Genomic DNA, 8,476 nt, shown 5'->3' with positions numbered 1-8,476 from the left:
CTACATCCCATCTATTGAAATATTTATTGTCTACCACATCAAATATTCTAGTGATGCTGAAATTTCACTTCTCACACTCAAGGCACTATCTACATATACAGGCTATTCTTTTATCCCTTACAATACACATAAGGTCATGCTTATAGAGAAGTGTGCTGCCATTCGTATCTTTGGATACAATACAAGATTTTGGCCTTCGAGAATCAAATACTTCCTCTGCTATGCTAGCTATGCTCTAGGTGCCGAACTAGAAGATGTAAATGCACTCAAGGGTGCTATAGAGGAAAAATGCCTACTGTGAAGAGCAAGTAGAGAAGAGGCTCGAGAGGAGAAATTAATTATCTTGTCATTGTAAATATTTTGTTATATCTTTTATGTAATGAAATGATGCGATTAAGTTTTAATTGCAAGTCTGTGTATTAAGCAAAAATGTTTACAACACTCTTCAAAATGTTGTCTACTTGTTATGGCATGTTCTTATTTGTTTGGTATACAAAATTTAGTTGCACTAAATCCAAATTCTTCCTTCTCATCTTCTTGAAGATCTCCATGCCGCATGACATATTGGTCTTGTGCCAGCTTTCCACTTCAATGATCTCCTCATTTTGGCTTGATTTCATGCTTCTTTTGCTAAATCACTATACGGGCCTTTTCCATGGATAGTTTTTACCCAAAAGTATATCTGTAAAACCAATTGAACATTTCCTTAAGGTAATTTGTACGAGTCTTCTCTCCACCATGTTGGGTGTTTTTGAAATATACTCCTCTAGCTTGATAGTGAGATTTTTCCATTCCTTGGGTGCTTCATATGTCAAGAGAACCATATTCATTCATGAAGTATGTACCATGAGCATACAAAATGTGCTGCAGAAGAAAACAAGACCAATTCAGAAGCTATTATGCATAATCATTTCAAATTGATGAGTAGAAAGAAATTCTACATGTTTACCATGTAATGCGTAATGTTAGTATCACCCCATGTATCTGTCAGAATACGCAGCGGAGATGATGACCAGATCTGGGAACACGAGCAAAAACGCATGCAGAAAAATAGCACAAGAGAGAGAGAGATGTAGGCTTGTAACTCTGCTCTAATATACACAAGAAGATCCCGAATATGATACAATGAGTGGTATGGGGTGGGGGCCTATTTATATGCCCCCACAAGTGCAATCGGCCTGCTGAAAAAGGCTCCACAACTGCATATGCAGTCGGCCAGCAGCATGCAGCCAGTCAGCCAGCTCTGAGGGTCCACGACTGCATCACGTACAGTCAGCCAACTCCAATACACACATCTGATGTAGTCGGCCAGCAAATGGATCCTCCTGCCAACTCAAGGCTGCCTCCCAAGCCATAGAAAAATGAAAAAAATAGGGGGAAAATGCGGAGAGTGGGGAAAAATGATAAAACACCTCATAAGGGCGGGCACACCCACAACAAAGGCCCTAGTGTATAAAACTGGACAGGAGACGACTTAGAACACCCCCTCTCAGCTCTTGGCTGTGAAACCAACTACTGGGAGCTGGGGTGTCGCCTGAGCAAATCCTGAGAGAGCGACTTCATGAAGAGGTCCACCGTACTGTCCTCCGTCAACAGAACTCTAGCAAGATGTCATCAGCAAACGATCTATTCACTCACGAACAAAGTGCCTCTGGATGACAATGGGTTCCCCTAGTGGAAGCCCAAACCTGCTATGCAACCTCTGCATCCTCACCACCTCACAAACAGCCCGGTACTCTGCCTCTGTTCTCGACAAGGCAAAAGATGATTGTCTCCAACTGCTCCGTAAAACTACTCCTGGGCCTGAAGTAGATCCCCTCGTGTCTGGATCTCCTCCCCAAACTGAGTCACTCCAATTGTGGAGTCGGACTCCATCCAACAATCCCCCTCCTGTGTACAAGAGTCCCTGATCCTTCGCATGCCGCAGAAACCACAGGAAACGCAATCCTGCCTCCCAAAGAGTCATCCGCAACCATGAGCTCAACCGCCTCATCAGGAAGCTCCCGTCCAATCTGGTGTCCATCAACCAGATCAATGAGCCATACAGCTTCTGAGTCACAGAGACATCACACTGCTCACTAGGATCAACACCTGTTACGGTGCACAAACAAGTCCTGGAAACCTGATGAAACCTGTCAACCACCCCCTCTGAATCTGGAACCACAAAGCCTAGAGAAACCACCTCCTTCTGTAAGTAATCACCTGCCACCTGCTTGGCTTTCCAAAAGGTCCCCGTGGAAAGAACATCCGCATCTACTGGAGGTTCTTTGTCCCGAACACGACGAGACATCAGAGCATAAGTGACCTGTTCAGCTTCCTCTGACTGATAAACACAAGAACCACCAACATCAGTACTGGAAAGTTCCTGCCAACTGCTGCCTTCTACTGGCAAGCTATCCACCATCTGGTCCCGGAAAGCCTGTACCTGCAGCGTATCCACACTTGAGTAGCCATTACCAGACTGCCACTCATCACAATCCTGAGGACCTGGAAAAGAGAGTGCTGAAAGCCTGTAAACTCCATTCTCCACTCCACCTTCCCAAACCACTTGGCCTGTTGCTTTGTCCCGGAGAGCGACAAAATGCTCATCAAACTCCACCCGTACGCCAGTCTTGCACACCTGATGCACTGACAACAGATGAAAACCAAGTGCCGGAACATACAACACCTGGGAGGAATGCTTCCCCCCTCTGCCATCGGGAACTATCTCCATCCTGCCCTCACTGTGAACTGGGATAGTGGACGTATCCCCAGTAAGAATATGACCAGAAAGCCTACAGAGATCCTGTAAACCGGAACGGGAAGGAGTCATGTGCCTGGAAGCACCACTATCGAGAATCCACTCTCGAGTATCCGTTCCTTGCCTGAAGAAAATGAAGCATCGGTGTCCACCACCTCCAGGTGCACAAAAGCCAGAGTCTTCATGATTGCTGCTGAGGAATCTTCACCCTTCTCGGTCTTCCACTTGGGACACTGCCTCCAATAGTGGCCTTTCTCGCCACAATCATTACAGGTCCTCTCTGCCTTCAGTTTCTCGCGGTTAGCATCGGACTTCTTCTCAGAAGACTTCTCCGATGAAGCCTTCCCTTTGCCCGAGTTACGGCCTTTCGACCGTTGGCCAGTTAAGGCCTCCAAACCTCCACCCTGAGGAGGGTTCGTGAATCGTTCCTCCTGGTCCAGGACCATGGGCACAAGCTCCTCCCACGTGATGGTGCTGAGCCTGCCATTGGTAATCAAAGAGGAGTAAAATGCTGAGTACGAAGAGGGCAAGTGCGACAGCAACGTTATGGCCATGTCCTCTGACGATATCTCCTTCCCAACCTGAAGAACTTCCTGCTGAAGAGCCTGCAGCTTGTTAATATGCTCCCGCATCGTCGACTTTGTAGGGCTCATAACCCGCATCTGTACTTCCAAGGAAATCCTCTTCATGGGCGATACCCTGTTGTAAAGTGAGGCCAAATGCTACCATATACCTCTGTCTGTCTGAGCCTCTCGGTCCGTTCGGATCGACGGTAACTCCCCTTCCTCTACTTCCGGCCGTGGAACACCAACAACGACAAAATCGGCGAGGTCGTAAGACTCCAGAACAGATTCCATCATCACCTTCCATATGCCGTAGTTGCTCCCGTCCAACTGACGGTCCGCCGGGAACGTGGGGAGTGTCGGGATCTTCACATGTCTCTCGGCCATCTCAAACAGATCTGCCATTGTGGGGATGTACTCGGAAAAGGGTGGGTGGCTGGGAACAAAGAAGAACTAAAACCTGCAAGTGGTTGTCCAGCAAATCAGCCCGCCTTCCTCTTGCTTCTCCTCTTCCCGAACAGTCCAAAACAGTCCACCAATCAGCCACAAAACAGTCCCCCTCTTGCTCACACAAATCCCAAGACCTATCTAGAGCCTAGGGCTCTGATACCATGTCAGAATATGCAGCGGAGATGATGACCAGATCTGGGAACACAAATCTGGGAACACAAGAGCAAAAAACGCATGCAAAAAAACAGCACAAGAGAGAGAGATGTAGGCGTGTAACTCTACTCTGATATACACAAGAAGATCCCAAATATGATACAATGAGTGGTATGGGGGTGGGGGCCTATTTATATGCCCCCACAAGTGCAGTCGGCCTGCTGAAAAAGGCTCCACGACTGCATATGCAGTCGGCTAGCAGCATGCAGCCAGTTGGCCAGCTCTGAGGGTCCACGACTACATCAGGTACAGTCGGCCAGCTCCAATACACACATCTGATGTAGTCGGCCAGCAAATGGATCCTCCTGCCAACTCAGGGCTGCCTCCCAAGCCACAGAAAAATGGGAAAAATAGGGGAAAAATGCGGAGAGTGGGGAAAAATGATAAAACACCTCATAAGGGCGGGCACACCCACAACAAAGGCCCTGGTGTATAAAACTGGACAGGAGATGACTTCTAACAGTATCGACCATGGCCTTTGTAAAGTTTTGAAGCTCTTCTTGAAGTTTTTGGTGCTCCTCTGTAGTCGTCCTCCTGCTTTTAGTCATTAACTTAACCATCTTATTGAAGTCTAACCAAACCTTCTCACGTAAAACTACAAGGCTTGGATTGGTGCAGTCGAACATTGTACATTTACACAAATCCTTCCACAAGTCCTAGGACTTTGAGTTCTTTACTTTTTCTTACCTCTCTAGAAAATATCTTGCCTTATATCCACTCATAGACACCTGTTGTGCCACTTCATGATTCATGCCAGAGGTCTTCTTGTTAATGATAATCTGCACATTGCCGCCATGGCGCCCAATTGAGTTGAGTAGCTCCTCTACTTTTTGAAGAGCTTCATGTTATCTTTCCTTGCCTTGCATGGTAAATGCATAATCAATGTGACACTTGAGCAGACGATCAAACACACGCATGAATGCATGAAAAGTATAAAAGTGGACATTCTTGAGTTCGGGGTCTTTCAAATGTCTATTTAACTCAACTAGCATATTAGCAGACAAGACACCACCAACCCAATTGCCAACATCATCATCCACTGTATCGTTCTCATCATCTTGATTCTCCAGCTTCCTCTTCCTTTCTGTCTTCTTCTCTTTCTTTTCTCTCACCATTCTCATGCACCATGGACAAGGTTTTAGGGTGTTAGCACCTTGTGGACACCCAAGCAGACACTTTATTGTCTTCAAGTCACCTCCTAAATGCCAATCTACTATATAGGTGCCCTTACCCTCCACTTCTAATTTTTTCCCTTGAATCTCTGCTTTGATGACATTGGTAATCTAGGGTATCCTATCAAACATCCAAGCCAGTACTTCATGTGTCTCCTTCGGTACTTCAAACGCCCCAAGCCACCATATCTCCCTCTCAGATTGGACACTAAAAGAGAGAAAATTTGACTTGCAAACCCTCTCCCTATCACTCATCTGATTGTCCAAGTTTTCATTAGAACCTTCCAAAGCAAACTCAATCTCCTCAGTCATGTTGATCTCACTCTTTGCATATGCCATTGCCTCATTCATAAGTGTGATACTCATTCGTTCTAACCTCTTACCTTTCATAATCTGACACTCATCCACTTTCAACACAAAACTTACTTTGTCACCTTGCATGACAAACAAAATTAGATAAGTTTTGGTACTTAAAATATTTTTCTATTAGCTCGCAAAGGAATGTAAAAAAATACTTACATTGTTTAGGAAATCCATAGAATAAGATCATAGCTCTCTGAAGACGTTGTAGATCAACAAATATATTGTTGAACTCATTGTAGGGATACATGATCTTATCATTTGTGCCTCGCTTTTTCCCCCAAGCTCCAATGGTTAATGTATCATTGATGTAATAGTATTCTCCAATTTTGTGTTACACATCATCATTGCATGCCCTCTTTGCTAATCTTATCTTTCTGGGGATAGGAAAAGTATTCCTTGTGATGTCTTATTTGCGGAGTGTACCTTTTAGTAGCAATTGATGGATATCCTTTTTGTGCTAACGCCCACCTCATCGCATGCATTCTAAACCTCCTCAACACTGAGAAGATTAGTAATGTCATCCATTATCTCATTTTTGAGTACCTAACGTATCTTCTTATGGCACAGGTCTCGAATGATGGAAAGAATGTCACACCTCCTCACACAACTACGTAATATTTTCCCAAAATATTGAGGACCATTATCACCACATGCTTCTTTCAAAAAGTTCATGTCTCAAAAACCAATGAAGATTACCAAAAACACCTTAATCTATTGCTTCTAATAACCACAAAAACCAAAAATACCTTAATCAAAATTACTTGCAGCAACAATAATAGACAAAGAACAAAAAACAAACCTTGCTGCATGGATTCTTTGCTTGCAAGCACCACCACCAGCTACGAGTTTTGAATGTTATTGATTGTCCTCTTTCTCTCTCTTTCTCCCACCAGGAGTGCTCTTCATGCGAGATATTGTGTCTTGTTACTTCATAACGCGAGCCTCTTTCTCTTTCTCTTTTCTCCAGCTCTATAATATTATTTTGTGCATCTTGTAGTGCATGTTACGCACTACTCAAAGTGCTTTGTAAGCTTTGTATTTGTCAGTGGAGGAATTGGACTCTCCATGCATCACTCATGCTTAGCCTTCTCTGCAGTACCCAAGGAGCCCATTCTCACCCTCTCCAACAAACTGAATAAATGAAGGGAGATCAATGAAGGGTGGAGGACAATGCAAAGAAGGATCATTAGGATATAAATATCCATCAACCCAAAGATCCACATTATTCCAACCCTATTGTCTTCATGCATGCTTCTCACATTAGGAGAGGAGAACTTGGGAAACGTGATGGTGCAATTGTTGGATAGAATATTGGGCTATTTTCTTCATGCATACTTCTCAGTATAGCAAAGGTTGGTAGGAAACATGATGAATAATAGTAATGAGTGGAAGAAACGGAATGTGGGAGGAATTTCAAATACGACTATTAAAGTAGAGTCAATAAGATTGAAAGTGTAGATATCAGTGATGATTATGCCAGCAGGGATTTTAATAGCTAGAAAGAGAATCCTAGTTCAAAAATTAGAGAGATCCCCTACTTTTAGGCCCAAAAGTAGGCTTCATTATGAGATTTGTCTCCTTAAGCCTCAATAAAATTAGTCTTAATTCCTTCAAATTATGGATCCTTATTACAAGGCCCTTTTTATGCTCAAATGCCCCCTAATGGCTAACACCGGCATTGCCACATACCATATGCACTTCATCCACTTCCAAACATGACAAGACATCACCTACAATTTCATTTAGTGTTTCTTGATGATGTTTCTTATGATCCAGGGGGATTCACTCTTAGAAACCTTATGATATCACATGAGTGTACAAGAGGGAGGTTTTTTGAAATGAGGCATACGCTTATAAGGTAAGGGTAATCTTATAAGGTAGGGGTAAGGCCATGTATTTAGGTGAATACTAAATCTTAAATTTAAGTTAGGGGGAGGGGGCTGAGGGGGATGGGGAGGGATATAGCAACATTAAGGATATGATTTCCTAGTACTTAACATCTATTTCTTGGTAGCATGCATAAAGTACTTATGTTCACTCAATAAAGTTCAAAGTAACATACTTTAATCTAAGGAGAGGGGGTGTGTAAATGCTAGAAAAAAAACATAGATATAAGGAAGGAGGGGTGACATAGTTATTTTTAAAGGTATCCTTATTATAAGCATAAATAGGGGGTGCTATCATCTTATGAGCATCATATATAGGGGGTTTTCTTGAGATTCATGCACGTAGGTGACATCCCTCTTTATTGTGAGTGAGTCCCCCGAGCTTGTGATTAGGATCTCTCAAGATTCGAAGCAACTAACCTTGTTCAAATATGCCTTTAGCAACTCTAGATTTGTATCTCCACCTGCTTTACTAGTATCATGAAAGAAATTCCTATAAGAAACCACATCAAAACAATATTCATAAAGACATGATGAATAAAACATTGTAAACATATATAACAGTAGGGAAACCAAATAATATTCATTAAAAAATATTCTCGCCTTAATGCTTGCACCACATGTCTCTTCCATGTACCTCCTTGCATTGCTAGAATTCCAATGGAAGCAATTGTCACTTTCTTTGTTTGTATCCCATTGAAGTGTATTTTACTTGACACAACTTAGATTTCACATTTTTATTCTCTTCTTGAAGTTTTTTTTCTCTTGCTCTTTGATACTTTCATAGTCTTGTTGTAAACTAACAAATTGCTCTCTCTTTTGCAAGAGTTGCATGGACTTGGGCATCTTCTTCCAATCGTTGAAGTAGAGTCCTCACTTCCTCTTCCAACCTGCAATACTTAACCTATTGGTCATGCAGAGATTAATTACATGCATTAAGATTGTTTTGAGAGACATTCAGATATTGGTGTACATTGTATAGCATAGCATGATATTGATGATGTACAGAGTTATTTTCATGCAATTGTTTGCAATAGCCCAATATTCTATCCACGCTCACCATTACCATCACCAACAAAGGTGACTAGT

Source organism: Cibotium barometz, chromosome 20 (assembly GCF_041138505.1).
Source record: "Cibotium barometz isolate CiBa-2024 chromosome 20, ASM4113850v1, whole genome shotgun sequence".
Taxonomy (NCBI): domain Eukaryota; kingdom Viridiplantae; phylum Streptophyta; class Polypodiopsida; order Cyatheales; family Cibotiaceae; genus Cibotium; species Cibotium barometz.
The sequence above is the reverse complement of the archived record's forward strand: the minus strand, read 5'-3'. Positions refer to the sequence as shown.